Here is a 12,770-nt window from a genome sequence, read left to right as displayed (position 1 = left end):
TTTTTATTTAACTTCCAAATTTACCAAATCCCATAAGGCAAGAATTTTAGTTAGAGTGGTAAGTCAGTATAGTTATTTTCCAACTTTAATCTCCAAGGCATGGTAGATATGCAAAATGAAGTAACTTTTTCCAAACTCTGCCCCTTGGCAGTTTTGGAATGATACTTTTAAGATAGTCAAGATAATGTAAATTAAAAAAAAAATTAAAATATGTTGTAATGAAACTGTATACTCATTTGTCTTAAGAACTTCAAAAATTCAGCCTGGCTGTGTACTGTACAGCTTGAGGCACAATTAGGAAGTCAAAAGAAGTAAAGAAACCAAAAATTATATCCTCAGAACACAGATTTCTTATTTATTTACTTAAAGTTTAGCATATCGTACTAGACAATACAGAACTAAAATTCAGCCATATTTGTATATGTGGAGGATAGTGAATTATAACAAATGCATGAAAACAAATCCTTAGATACCTGAAAAACGTAAAACATGTGATTTGAGAATGGCTTTGAATGAGTTTTCATTGAGGATCCTCAGTGTTATTATTTCAGACAGCCAGGCTATGAAATAACCTGAAAATATATTGCATTCACATACGTGGCCTATTTTGTACATTGCAAGAAGTTAAGTATTTCAGTGAGAGCTTTCAACTTTCTCCCAAGTTGACTTTAAATCCATAAGAAATATGAAAGAATATACTTCTAATTTCTATTATTCCCATTATAGGATATTTTCAATGCTGATAATTAAGTGAAATGCTGCATTGAACAAAGATGACACAATTACAATCATGTTATGAATTCTTGATGCAAAACATGATACAACTACGTAGTAAGCAAACATTTTCTGTATTATTCTTGTTTAAATAAAGACAAAATAAAAATACTCAGAACTATGACAATAAATAGAAAAAAAACATTTTCCTTATCTATATTAAAGAGAAGTATCAAGTGAAGAATAGAAGTACTGAAGTTAATTTATTTCTTTTCTTCCCTGTTCCAGGTTTGGTTGGAAAAATGTACTTCATTTTTCTGGAAGTTATGATATTTATGTCTGGTAAATGTTGTGGCATGTGAAGGAAAGAAAAGTTGAGGATGACTGATTTCACTATGTAATAATTCTTCCCTAAGGCTAAAAAATATTTTTGTAGAGCTGTCCAAATTTGTGACAAATTCTACTCATGCACACAAAAAAATGCACACAAGAAAACATCTCTTATAAAAATATGACATCCTCTTTCCCTTGACTATGCCTGCAGTAGCACAAATTTTCACTTGTGTCCTTTCTTTCTCTGCCTCTGCTGTTTGTCTTCCATGGTGTTCATGACTTCAGTCTGTATTCTGTCAAATTGCTGCATACGCTTCCTCAGTGAACCTGCTTAGTTTTTTTTCTCCCAAATCAGTTTATCATCCCTTTGTCTGCAGTTAACTCCTTTCAATTGTGTTTTTGTTCCACAGATTCACAGGTGTCATCGTTTTATGATTTTTGGTTTCTGGTATTCCACAGCATAACATCATGCAGTGTGCTGGGAGTTAAAGTGTTAGTGCTCCAGTTCTGGGTACCTGTTCGGAAGAGAAGAATTACACTGCACAGGGGGCTTTGTGGTCAGTGAGGAGGTAAAACTCCTGTCAAGATCACCTGATTGGGCTTTTCTCTTTGGTACTCTTTTCTTTTGCCTCTCCTCACCGCTGCCTGTCCTGGCTGTGCGCAATGCTTCAGTGTCAGTGTAAGGACTTCAGTTTTTCAGACAGTCTCACTCACTCACATCATATATTTGATTTATTAGCTTCAATTCTAATTATTTTGTATTATAGTGTGTTATCTTACATTCTGATACCATATTTAGTAAATTAGTTTGTTTCTCCTCAGACCATTGCCACTGTTTTTAATTATTTTGGGGTCCCCTGTTTCCCTTTTCCAGAGGTGCGGATTTTGTAAAATACCTCTGCCCTACTAGTAACAGAACTGGGCTGAACCAGCCCATAAACTGTTGGCAGCAGGTAGAGTGTGATAATTTAAGGGAACAATTTAATTAAAGGTTTTATAATCTGTCTAAAAGCAATTTGGAGACTGTTTAAAATCTACAAGACCTGCTCTGAAAGTAATGCCTCCTATTTTATTAGGTTGGTCCCCAGTGTCAGAGGTAGATGTTTGTGGTGTGATGGTGGAGTCTAAACCTTTCCACCAATATTGTTACATTTTTTTGCTGTGTGACATGTGGCAGCAGAAGAGGAGTCTCAGTCTGAGAGAATGGCCTGTCTGAAGGAAAGGTGTGTTGCTGAATTCCACTGCAAAACAAAACAATAACAAAAAAAAGGCACCTGGAGATATTAATTCATACTTGTAGAATGTTGATGGAAACCAAACTGTGTATGTGAGCACAGTGAGGCAGTGGGTGGTGCATCTTGGCAGTGGTATCATATCATCATAGTATCATAGTCTCGTGTGGGTTGGAAGGGACCTTAGAGATCATCGAGTCCAACCCCCAGGATTCGAGCCTCTGTGTAGCAGAGTGGCACTTCTACCACTTGCGCCATGGGGGGATTTGAACCTGGGCCCCAGTGTTGCAAGGCGGCATTCCTACCACTGTGCCACCGGGGCACACATGGTGATGATGGCATGAAAGACAAACCATGTTTTAAGTGGTCATGAAGATTTTGCAATTACAGCATGCAAGTACTTGTTCACTGGTATTGAAAATGCATGGATAATGGTGGTGTCTGGGTTAAAAAATAGCGTTTTGTAGCTGAGAGTTTTTTCTATCAGTGTTTTTGTGCTCTTTATATCTATTGTGATTTCTATGGAAATAAATGGTAATTATTACTTTCAGACTGTCATATGTATTTGTTGGCCAGCATAGTGTTTTGAGTGGCGTTCCAATAACAAGACCTTATCTTTCCATTTGAAGAAGTCATCTCTTCTTTATGTTTCTTGCTGGTGGAGGTTTTTTGTTCTGCATTGTCATTTGGATTCAGATTATGTAACTGATTTAATTCATTTAAACACATTTAGGCAGATTACTTCCCATAGGAGTATCTGGATCAGAATGGTTTCTGACTATTTGAATAAAAATTTAAACACTTATTCCATGAGCCCTTACTTAAAGGAAGCTGTCACTGTTCTTCAATTTAGTAGGAAATTCATGAGCCCTCTAGCTTAATGTGCCCTCTGCAATGCTATCTGGCTGCTCTTAGACGTAGAAGAAAGAAAGATTCTGATGAGTATAATATACCTCTTCTAATACATACATTGCTGTTTGGTAATACATCTGGACAGTCGTATTTCCAATGCATCGTTACATGTTTACCTATCTCAAAAGACATAAAATCACTGTTTGCATATGCTTCTGGTAAATTGCATTCATTGTGAAAAGCAAGTAAAAGACAGTTAATGTTTATTTTCCTGACATAGGCAGTCCTCTTTCATCTGCAGTATAATTATTTACTCTTCTGATGTCCTTATCTTAAATTTTAAAGAGCATAGAACAATTTTGGTGCAGTTGTAAAGTGATATAATTCAGAGACTGTAAGGTTGTTTACAGAGATCTGCTGTATTAAAACCTGTTCAGGAAGAATACCCTGACTTTTAGCGCCTAAGAGAGAGCAGTGTGGGAGTTAGGGAAAAAAAAGGTGCTTCTCATTAGCTTTGTGAATTCAAAAAGAATTGGACGATGATTCTTTGCTCTATCAATGATTGCTTGGCATGATGTGGATTTCATCATCTTTACTCTGTAGTTCATGTCATATTGTTAGGTAGTTATTGCAGATACTTACTAGAGAGTAGTCTCAACAATGTTTCTCAAATGCTTCATTTTCTAAATTGCAATTGACCACTATAATCTCACTTTAAAATGTTAAAAGGTCTCTGTAAAGTTATTCAGCATGGAAGGGTACTGTCTACAAAAACCTTGGATATGGCTTTAAAATTCACAGAAAACTTTCTCTGACTAGTAAAATGCTGTGGATAGCATTGTAAAAAATCAGAAACTGGTTCTTTCATCTCTTTCATGTGTTGCTTTCTGTGAGGTTACAAATACAGCTCACTTAAATTGTTTTGGTAGAATACAATTATAATTTTCTACCCTATCCTGTGTGTAATGCTGTATATTATGCATGCAAATAACGTCTTAGTAATAGACACTACTCAAAATCTCAGTTGTTTATGTTTCAACAAAAGGTAATTAAACTTTACATAATGTCTAATTTTTTTATTATTATTATTATTATTTTTTTTGCTAATATAATCTAAGGAAAATATCCACAAAAGGGAATTAGTTTAATAACAAATAATAATTTGTTACTCTTATTTACTATGAATTAAGAAATCCTTGATGTCAATTTCCATACTTGCCACAGTGACGAGGATAGGAGAGATGCTTTGCATAGATTCTTTAGCATAAGCTTTTGCTTGTCTCTGCTTTTGCAATAGGTCGTGGTGCTCTTTTTAAAAAAGAAATCTAAAACAGAGCTGTCTTGATTTCATAGGGGATATAGCTTCCTTTCTTCCTATTTTCCTTGAAGCGGCTTAACATCTACCCACTGATGGAAGGCAGTGAATGAATTACTTTCTGGTTTATGTTGCTTTTGTTCTCATTCTTCTGCCTTTCCAGCCTCATCCAATCTGGGGAGAGTGAATGAGCGGCTATGTGATGCTGAGCTGCTTGCTGGAGTAAACCAATATATTCTCACAACTCCAAGTATAATCTTGTGTTGGATGGAAAATAATACTATGCACTATGGTAAGACTCTCCAGAAGTTTCAGATAGAATTGGGTACCTGAAAAACTAAGCCAGCAAAGCTCACTGGTCATATTTTAAATTTCCGAGCGTATCTGTTATTTCCAGCAAGCTTTGCTTCCTTCTTGAAAGCTGTCAGAGTCATGTAATCTGTTTTGACTTCAAAGGATGTACAGCATAACACACAACATTGAGCTGTTTCTGTAATAGCTCAACAAGCATGCAAGTTATTTATGTCTGTAAAATCCATTCTTAGCATTGCTTTTATGCTTTTACAGTCTAAAACTTCCACTCATCCTACAGTTTTTTATATCCTTGTGATATCATAAACACCACAGGTTCATTTTTTTTCATCAGTAACTTAGCTCAACAGGTATCAAAATGTTTCACTTAATGACAGTGGTAGTTCATCTTCTCTGAGTAATGTTACTGTCACACCCTCAGTTTATTTTAAAGGCTGGAAAAATTGGTTTGAATATTACATGCTTGGGTGAACACAGAAGCAATTTTTCATCTAGAGATGTGATATATAGAGATACAGAAGTGAAACATTTGGCTGAAGGTTTAAATGTAGACACTTAAGACTGAGTCAGTATTGTAGTTGTTAAGAATCATCTAAGTTCCACTTGATATGAAAAAAAAAAGAACAATAGAAATCCTTACTTTTAGCCATAAATTCACAGTATTTTGATATATTGGATAGGTCAAGAGAATCAAGACATGAATAATAAAAAATCAATTCAATATCTGCCATGTGAGAGAGGTTAGATCTCTACATAGTGTTACATTTCTATTATGTATTAAAGAAATCATACAATGGGAAGGAAAATTAGTGATTTCTCCAATGCATTTTTCCAGTTACAGCACCATTATTAATGCAAGCTACTTGTCTAAGCCGCTTTTAAATTTTTTTAGTGCTTACAGTTCTACATCAACCATATCTTATTTACTGAAATGCTCTGTCCCTGACACTATTAGAAAGGGTCTCTGATGTTTCTTTCTGCCATTTAAGGCTATTATTTCTATCTATAATCACACTGGAAAGTGAGAACAGAATTTTCTTCCTGTATAAAGTGTGTTTTGTTTTTTTGGTTTGTTTGTTTGTTTGTTTGTGTTTTTTTGTTTTTTTGGGGTTTTTTTGCCTTTTTAAGACTTGCATTTTGTGTTCATTTAAAAGACTACAATTGCTTAGATTTGCCTACTCCTTGGTTGCAGTCTTTTCCCAGAAGACATGGTTTTTAAGCTTCTGATCACTCTATTTGCTCTCTTCTGGACCGTTTCCAGTTAGTAACTGTTCCTCTGAAAGAGCAACAGCGAAACTAATCACTTTTCTCAAGTGGAGACCTTGCTGATACTACGCCTAGTGAATGGGTATTACTTCATGTAATGTAAATTACACTTCTGTTTGCACTCTGGAATGATATTTGCCTTTTCTACTGTGTCGTTACTGATATATTTAATGTGTGGTCTGATACTACAAACAATCCTTTCTTCTGAATGGCTTGTTTCATGATTTCTTTTTTCATCTTTTATTGATGTGGCTGACTATAACTCAAAAACACTTCGTGTGCCTGTTGAACTGCATTTTACTTTGGTTATATTTCCAATTTATTATGAATAACTTATCTTCTAGTACAGATGTAGTGTTCTAGAAACAGGCGATCTTCCAACTCAGTAAACTCTGTTTATCTATCTTTTGCAGTAGTAATGAAAATCTTGAAGATTCTGGAGGTCATGGAACCCGATACACACTGGCTTGATCTGACCTTCCATTTTGGTATAGAACTATGTATGGCAATTTTTCCAACTTGTTTATCAAGCTTGCTGTTTTTATGTAAGTTAGTGCAAATTAACTTGCTATAAGAAAGTTAAGAAAAACTACTTCAGAGGTATGAAAGACAAAATACACATTTTTTCCCATAGTTCTCTCATAAGAGCTGTTTTCGAATTGATTTTTTTTTTAATAAAAAAGAAATAAATCAGATTTGTCTGAAAAGATTTGCTTTTCAGTTTTACCTTGATTAATAGCTTCCAAGTTTTCTTCTTGTTAGTCACGGTCCATCTATTTTGTTATTTTAATATCTCCATGTATTTAAATGTATTGACTAATCTGTAATTCTCCAGCTCCCCTCACCATAAGTTAAGGATACTTTCTAAAGAATTGTCTAAAAAATACTCCAATTTGCATCAAATTATTTTTGGTAGCTTTTCTTCTGTGTTGGATAACCTTTAATTTATGTAACTACTTATTGATATCTTAGATGTCACCTGTGATATGTCCTTCAGTTTGTATCCCGATCTGATTTCTATGTACATACAGCATTTATCTATAGTTCTTATGTGATGTTCTCTACTTCCCACATTTTGTATGCTCTCTTGAGTTAAAAACATGGAGTAGGATATTCGGGTCTAAATCTGGATGCACATCACAATTCTTCTCTAAGGTTCTCTCTAATTTCTGCCTAGTTATCCTAGGACTTTGAGGGACATATTACATCTGGCTCTGCAGGTAGTTAAAAATCTTTCATTGATATATTTCCTTTGTGGAATGATTCTTCTGATTACTATATATATATATATATATATATATATATATGAAACTTTTATGAGCAATATAAAATCTCTCTCTTACAATGATCTGTTAGATCAATATCAATAGTAATGCCTTTGGGAAGTTTGGCACGTTGGTTGTGAATTTGTGCTTTTTAGCACGGTCAACATAATAAAATTACTATCATACTGTCATGGATTCCGTAGCATAATTTGGAGTCGAAATAAGAAGAAAGCCCCAAATACAGTTTATTGTTGGGTATGGGTTTGAACCATTTTAATTCTAGAATCAGCCTAGAAGTCAGTAGACAGGATAATAAACACCATTTTTAACTTCTTAACACTTCTAAGTGAAACTAAGGAGATAATTTTTTTAGAAGGTAGTAAATACAGAAGATACATTTGAAAAACATCCTTGAACCAAAAATACCTTAGCTGCCTATGAATTAGAACTGATTATTTCTGCAACAGTCAGTTTAAGAACAGTACTGTGTGCTTTCAAGAGCTTCTGTATGTTTTTTCTTCTTTTTCTCTATGCCTAACAGTGTTAATGTGCTTATTGTTTCTTAATTTTGCTTTTATCTTGTTGACACTGACTAATCATACAAAAACTATTTGCCACTGTCTCAGAGCCAATGCTTGATAAGTGGCTGCCAAATAAAATGCATTTTGGTTCAGGAGAAGCTGTGCCAACAGTAATGCAAAAATAAATGTATCATGAAAGCAAAACATTATAAAAATTACTTCAAGTTTTGTTTCTTGAAAGTACTTATGTTATTTCGGGAGTTAGTGAAGCCTAATTTCCCCTCAATAGGAAGAACTACTAACTAGATGTTGTTTTTCTATATATTAAGCTCTATGCTGGGATCTATAGTAATGAGTCTTCACTGTCTTGTCTGTTTAACTACTTGTAAATGATAAGTTACTAATTGAAGCCCATTTCTCAGTGGAAGAAAACATACATCATTTAACACATTTATATAAAGCTAGTAAAGAATGATATGGAGACTGAATTGCAGTTTTTATGATTACTGTGGTGGCTAATCAGAAAGAACTGTGGTGCAATACGTAGGAAGATTAGCATATATTTATATCTCCTTTAGAGGGAGAAAGGATGCAGAGGGCATCAGTGAATTGGATTCTGTACATATGCAGAAGATAACTGCTGCTATTGAACTTTATTAAGTTTTTTTTGTTTGTTTGTTTGTTTTTCCTGACAGCTTTTTTTAGATTTAATGAGGAATAAGTATCTTAGGAATACTTTCTAATTCAATGTTTTTTTCTTTGTCAGAAAAGATCCACAAGTCTAAGGCACATTATGTCCATAAGAGCCACTTTATTCAGGACATGTGTGCAGGGCAGGTACAAAATGTTTCTTGTATGATATATGAGGAAGTATTCACCACAGATACAGGGTAAACCAATTAAGGGATTATATGATTCTATAATTTACCAAATAGCATGTACATTTAAACCAAAGCAGGTTGTTATGGACCAGCAGAATTGTGCTCAAAAAGCTGGCTTCAGCATTATTTGAGAACAAGTAGCAAAGAAGTTATGTTCGCTGCAGATTCTATGTTACTCTTCAAACATAAATAAAAATGAAGTTTCTGCTAAGAGGTGTTAAAATTTATTCACAGGATGAATCTAATCCCAAGACATTGTTTGCTGTGGGAAGACCATGTGGCCTTTGAGTGACAGCTGGTGTGAAGTCCATCTAGCTTTTAGCTAGACAAAAATATGAAAAGTCATTGTGAAGAAGTATTCTCATCTTTTCTTGCCTGATTTTAAATCAGCAAATGGTGAAGCTGGTGCACTGAGATGGATCAGATCTAAATCTACCTTTTTAAGGGCATGGAGATGTTCCAAAAGCATCATCGGCTTCATCTTTCCCACTGATTTTTGTTCAAAAGGATGATTTTGCCATGATGGGTTACAAACTCATTTCACCTAATCCAAGTTTTCTACAAATTTACCAATTGGATTTGTGAATTAGCAGGTAGCTGGGGTAATGGTTGGGTTGGACAGACCAGTAAAAGGCAGTGAAACACAATAAAAACAAGTATCTGTCATTAGACATTTTTATTACTGTGTTGAAGCATTTGATCTGCTGGTCCGCAAGGACAGAATCTCTTCTAGGTTTGGCAGTGTTGATTTAAGTGCCAGTAAGGTCAAGTTAGTGTAATGATGAAGTTCAGTAGCTCTGTGAAGTCATCTAGTTCTCATCAGTCATTCTGACAGCATGCAACTCCCTCCACTATTACTTTTTCCTTTGTAATTTCTGTGCATATATTATTAAATATCAGTTTTATCTTCCCTTTGTATAAGCATTCATCACACAACATTAATGTTGTGATTTGAACTTTTTATTTGCCATGGTTTGCACTGAGTTCCCCAGAATAAATCCTATCAACAGCTGAGGACAAAGGAGGGGTAACACATCTGTCTGTAACCATTTTTCCTTGAAGATTTTGTTATTCCTTAGTATATAATTATGGAAACTTACATAACTTACTCTCCTAGCACACTGAACCCTTCTCTCAAAGGATGCTGTACATCCTTTGAACAAAGTTGGCTAGCTGAGGATAGCAGAAAGGGGCCAAACAGGAGTACCTTACGTTAGTGAGCTGCTATTGTGTGTGTGTTTCATATTCATGACATAGCCTGGTTCTTTTATGATAGTACAAAAGAGTGTTCAAAACCTTCGTAATTTATGTGAAAACTGAAGTCAACAATGGACTATCTTAGTTCTAGCTACTTCATTATAGACTGTCAGTTTTCACTTCAGTGGGAAGTTACTGGCAGGAAACCTTAAAAATTGCATTGAATATAGTTATAAACATGCTTTTGAATTGTCTTGAAAAATGAAAAAGCAGACAATAAAGAAGCACAAATTACTTTCAAGACTATCTCTGACAAAATGGCTGATGAAGTGCGATGACAAAAAAACACAAATATCACGAAACACTCTACAGTGACCTCTCTTCATACATACGTCTGTTTAACTATTACAAGTACAAAATTATTTTGTATCATCAATTATTTTGATGATGAGAAGGGGCCAACTTTATTCTGGTAAATAAGCAAATGTCTTCTTTTTCTTGTTTGTTTTACAGTAAAAACAGTGCTATGTAATTTATCACTAACCAATGCAGAAATAATGTTATATATCTCTTTATGTTGATTCTTTGTGTTAGTTTTCAGGACTCTGAAAGTTACGTTGCTCCTGATGTTCTATATTCCTAGAGCAAGCTGAAATGTTTTGTTTACATGAAAATCAACAAATATCAGGTAGCTTTCTCCTTGCTGCTTAATTTTTTTTATTTTTATTTTTCCCAATGCTCGAGTACCTTCTGAATTTGAAAACTCACTTGCCTCATGCAAACTTTAATAGCTAGAAGCATCTATATAAACTGGAGATGAGGTTTAACTTCAGATGGTTGACTGCTGCTCTGCTGTCTGCTTATGACCATAATTTTTCTAGGAAATTGTTGATGACATATTATGTAAGAGCTGCTTGAGTAATTGTAGTTGCTTTTCTCTCTCCTAAGAAAAAGGTCCTGTTGCAGTAACCACACAGATGCAACCTGCTTGCTGCAGGGGTAGCACACAGAGAACTGTGCACGAGGAATTTGACATTACGCCTCTGAGATGTGTTCCCACCGGAATCTTTCCCTGTAGCTATTAACATAACAGTTATTTATTACATTTACCAGACAAAGTTACTCTACTGTCGAGTAGATGTATTTCAGTGTTTGTATTTTTGAAGGAAAGCTCTGCTTCTCTTTGTATTAGAGTACATGTGGCAGGGCCTTCAGTCACAGAATCACTAGAGTTGGAAAAGACCTCTGGTGATCATAGAGTCCAACCCTGTGCTAAAGCAGGTTCCCTGCAGTAGGTTGCAGTCGGATACTCTTTTTCCTCTGGGCTGTCATTGGAACCCTCTCACCTGATCTTCCAGCTATACTTTGTAGAGTTTCTGTAAAACTGCAAAAGCACTGAAAGAGGCATCATGAGAAGAAAAGAATTTTAGACTTAAGAAGGATGTATGTGTATGTATGTGAATAGATAGTATCTATCTTCTCAAAATATTTACTTTAGTCATAAAATTGTCTTGTTTGTGAGAGCAGTAAGGGTCTCTTTCTGTGATGGTGTTGTAACTGTTTCTAGCATCTGATGATAATATTGGTTAAGCACCTCTTAAATTACTGTCAGACCATGGTAAGAAAAAGCTGATAATCTTGAATGTAGTGATTAATATAAAATAAGGATATTTTACAATTTTAGTACTTTCTCAGCTCACGTGATCACGATGGCATTTTCTGTGAATACTTCCATCTATTAGTGGTGTTCCAGGCATTACATGGCTTTGCAGAAGAAATTCTGAAATAAGTCTAAACATATCCATCTGAAAACAGGGCAGATGGGTTGGCTTTATTTCAGGTCAGGCCAACCATAATGTCAACCAAGAAGTGATGATCTTACCTGCTTATTGTATTCTGGAAGTATAGTAGCATGAACATAGCCATGTATATGCAATGTAGAATGTGAAAACATGAGAAACAGGAAGTAAAACAGTTTGCTGTAACTGCATAGATATGCATGTTTGCAACTACGTGGTTGCATTCATGCTAAACTTATTAAAAAGAAATACAACTCTACCAGAACAAACACAGATGATTTTATAATTAAAGATGGAAAAGAAAGCACATATTATTTACTAATCTGGATACTTCTATTACTACTTACCTAGAAGCTACAAAAATGTACAGAAGCAGAACACTGAAGAGATAGAATGATGTTAGCAAGACTCACAGTGTATATTACATAAGATTGGCCATGTAAATGAATTTTATGATGTTTTAATCAACTTACTATTTTTTCCCAATGGTGGCTAATGTATGGAAGTATGCTGTTACACTGGCACAACCCACAACCAGCACACATTTCTTTAGTGTTATTCAGAAACTGTGCTTTAGCAAGGTACATACTAAGTCAAGCTACAATCTGAATTTGATGTTAAAATATGATTATTTCCTGAATATAACCAGATGCAACATACAGCTAAATCATGCAGTCAACAATTTTTAGGTAGAAGAGATTATGAATTTTCTGGACAAATAAGATGGACTTTATTGTGAAACAAATTTCCTTTTGTACATTTCTGTCATTTATCAGTCTTACACATGTTCCATGTAAATCTAAGACTGATACCAAATACATTTCAGTATTTGTGTTAGTATATTGTGTGTTCTGTTAAGTACAGATTGAAAGATGTGAACAAAGTGATTTGCTTAACAGTATGAAGTTGTTTGCAAATCAATCCTAAGCTCTTATATTATGGCATTAATATATCTATGTTTTTTGGTCAGCCTAAAAACATCCTAAGAAACACAGAAAATCCTAAGAAAAGCAAGAAAAGAAGTTATCAGATTTGTTCCCATTTAATCATCAGTATATTCTAGAAAATGATGCTGTACATACA

The 12,770-nt window shown here is 34.6% G+C and overlaps 1 long non-coding RNA gene across 1 annotated transcript in view; it reads left to right on the top strand.

Annotated features, from left to right (window-relative positions):
- Positions 1–2,439, top strand: part of LOC107311584 — a 39,935-nt gene extending 37,496 nt beyond the window's left edge. The window contains exon 4 of the long non-coding RNA XR_004306757.1: positions 1,003–2,439. This is a non-coding gene — a long non-coding RNA (uncharacterized LOC107311584). The remainder of the gene's footprint in view (positions 1–1,002) is intronic.
- The last annotated feature ends 10,331 nt before the right edge of the window (positions 2,440–12,770 follow it).

This window comes from Coturnix japonica, chromosome 3 (assembly GCF_001577835.2).
Source record: "Coturnix japonica isolate 7356 chromosome 3, Coturnix japonica 2.1, whole genome shotgun sequence".
In the NCBI taxonomy this organism is placed as follows: Eukaryota; Metazoa; Chordata; class Aves; order Galliformes; family Phasianidae; genus Coturnix; species Coturnix japonica.
This window is presented reverse-complemented; position numbering and strand designations above follow the sequence as displayed.